Raw genomic sequence first — 3506 nt, forward strand, 5'->3', positions numbered from 1 at the left:
CAAGAACGACAAATAGTTCTGTTTCAGTGAATTACTTCTCCGTCCTCGTTAGCATGGCCATGATCTCGTTAGCATGGCCATGATCTCCTTATGTGTTTGTTCCTGATGAGACATGAGCGAGACTGAGTGACCACCAGGCTGGCAGCACAGTGCATGATGGTACACCATAAAAAAATGCAGTGTACAGTATATATCCAACACTTTGAGAGTACTCTGGAACCAAATGTCAATCTAGAGAATGTTACATCGACTCTCTTAGTGATGAATTACATCAACACCGCATTTCGCACTGTGTAGTAGTGTGGGGTTTGGGGGTGGCATGACACTGTGTGCGTAACTACAGGTGGTGGCATGGTACATAATGGTAGGCTACCCCATAAAAAAATGCAGTGTTCAACTCAGGGACCAATGGTGTTGAATTGGCACTGCATTTTTCAGCATGGCGCATGGGTGCATGGCGCGTGTGGCGTCTCTGAGCTTTGCGGCGCTGTTGTAATCTGGCAGCTGTAGAGCGTGTGGCTGCAGTTAAAGACGGTTCATGCTCAGGTGAATTACATCAATCAAAGAAGATATGGCATCCATATCACCGCTTCTGATTGTGTGTTTATGATCGGCTGCCGACGACGCTGTCGACGACCAAAAAAAAAAATCCCCCACCTCTTCCCTGCCCTACCTCCACACACACACACACACACACACACACACACACACACACACACACACACACACACACACACACACACACACACACACACACACACACACACACACACACACACACACACATCCCATAATCATCGCATGTCCTCCAGGAAGGCGACAGCCTGACGGGCTGGCACCCGCGAGGGCTCCAGGGAGGTGACCTTGGACGTTGATTGTTTGACAGTGTTGTCACACGGCGCGATACCGACAGGGGATCGCTGCGAGCTTACAACAAGCCAGGAGACAACCATGCAGCCAGTCTGCCAGCCAGCCAGTCAGTCAGCCAGTCAGTCAGTCAGTAAATGTTTGGGAAGCAGAGACACATGCTGACATATACACACACAACACGTCGCGACACAGCACTGCAGAGATCCTGCTGTGCTCTTATCTTTTCCACAAACCCCGGGGTAAATAGTCACATAGCCACTCTCATTTGTACAGTCAGACTGTTATCGATGTGTCCCCCCCCACTCACTCACTGAAGTAACTTGCACACGTTGTCTGTGTTTGCTGCTTTGAGTTCGGAGACATGCTGACTGAGTGACTGACTGACTGACTGACTGACAGGGGTAGAGAATGTTTTCTTTTTGTTATCTTTTCCACAGAACGTCTCCTGGACTGGATTGGTGTGCAGTGTATGACATGTGGAATCATGCATGTTCCCTCTCTTTCGTCACGATGCGTTTATGACTTGTTGTACTTGTTTGCTAGCATTTGTGCAAGGATGAGTTTACGCCATGTTCTGCAGCCTAGCCTCATTTCAGATGGGGTTTGGTTTTTTATCATTGATTTAGGTTTAGGGTTAGGGTAAGGGTTAGGGTTAGAGCAATTTTCTTGGGTCCAAGCTGAGGGTTAAGATGTGGCGATGTGTTTATGACTTGTACTTGTTTGCAAGGATTTGTGCGATGATGAGTTTTATGTATGCCATGTTCTGCCGCCTAGCCTCATTTCAGATGGGTTTTTAAAAATATATATATATTTTTTATCATGGATTTAGGTTTAGGTTTAGGTTTAGGGTTAGAGTATTTTTGGGGTCTACGCTGTAGGTTAAAACATTAGTATGTGCGTGCATTCGTGCATTTGTGTTCAGGCAATAGCTGTAGCCCCTTTATGCACGCCGTACCTCCTGTGGCACGCTGTAATAGACATCGAAAGTTAACTACTATAGTACTACTTTGTACACTACTATGACAGTGCACGGGGCCTTTAGTAATACATTACGACTTGGTCATTGTCATTCTGGTAACAACTAATTTATAAAGCCGTGTCTTAAGGGGTTAATGTGACTACCCTCGTAAAATAGAGGAGAAATAAAAGAAATAAATCATGGCATATACTTTGTTATATGCAAATTATTGGATTCTAATATATATGAAATTTCATGGCAGCAGCACATATATTACAAACCCCCAAAAAAGTCTTTGGTGAAACTATTTTCAAAGCCTCAGCAGGGGGTAAGAAAGAAAGTTTAATAACTGGCCAGTGTAGGAATACGCCTCTTCGATAAAGTTGTAACATTGCTCACTAGATGTGTGCATATATCTTTCTGTGTCATTTCCAGACTTGTAAGAGATGAAAGCGAAGACACAGCCACGTGTCTAATGAGACCCAGGGGATCCTGGCAAGGAAGACATCAAATCATTAATTTGGAGGGTAACAGTCTGTTTTCCAAGCAGACTATTTGGCCCATGTCTGTTTTTTTATTATTTTTACTATTATGTATTATTTATTTATTTATTTATTTATTATCATTATTTTATCATTATTTTATTATTTCATGACTACTGTATGTTTTTTTGTGATCAACTTTTTATTGCTTTTATTGGGGGAGGAGGAGGGGTTGGGGGGTTTTAGACGGTTACATTCATAACAAGCTCTGGTGCATATACAGTAGTCATAGTCCATATAGTCCCTTCAGTCCATATAATCCTTTCAGACCTTCATTTCAGTCCAAGGGTCTGCAAGGGTATTTACAGCTAAAAAAAATATATACAAAAAGAAATAAAAAGCACTCAGCTAAGAAGAGGAAAGAAGAAGAAGAAAGAGAGAGCAAAAAATACACAAAAACGACTACTGTATGTTCAACAGTGACATATCTTGGGCTTATGGGCAGGTTTCATGAAGACTAATTGTGAGTTCATCAGTTTCATTTTTTAGTGCATTCACAAATATTTTATGCAGTGGTGTAGTCTACTTTTTTGAAGTGGGTATACTGTATATTCAAGCATTTTTTGAAGTGGGTATACTGTATATATTTATTCTATCTAAACAATGGATCAATCAATTTTAAGTAGGTATACTGAAGCCCCTAAAATACCCGCGTTCTACGTAGACTACACCACTGATTTTATGAATGTACAACACAAAAAAATTAATAGGGCACTTGGATAACCTCATTTTATATAGCCTAATGTATCTGGGGGGAAATAATCAGATACATACAAAAATATGTAGGTCTTCATTATTGATAATTATCATGACTGTAATCTGCAGACTGCTATTTAACTTATTATCAAGTAAAAAACAGATCTAGCCGAAATGATTCAATTGGAGATGGAGTAGGTGAATTTTTAAATGAACATATTTCTCAAATAATTTGTGAATTGACGTCAATGCAATCTACATACTGTATATATGCCCATACAGCACCTCTCCATCTCTCTCTCACTCTCTCTCTACCTCTCCATTTCTCTCTCTCGCTCTCTCTCTACCTCTCCATTTCTCTCTCACTCTCTCGCTCACACACACACACACACACACACACACACACACACACACACACACACACACACACACACACACAC

The sequence above is a fragment of the Engraulis encrasicolus genome, chromosome 11, assembly GCF_034702125.1.
Source record: "Engraulis encrasicolus isolate BLACKSEA-1 chromosome 11, IST_EnEncr_1.0, whole genome shotgun sequence".
Classification (NCBI taxonomy): Eukaryota; Metazoa; Chordata; class Actinopteri; order Clupeiformes; family Engraulidae; genus Engraulis; species Engraulis encrasicolus.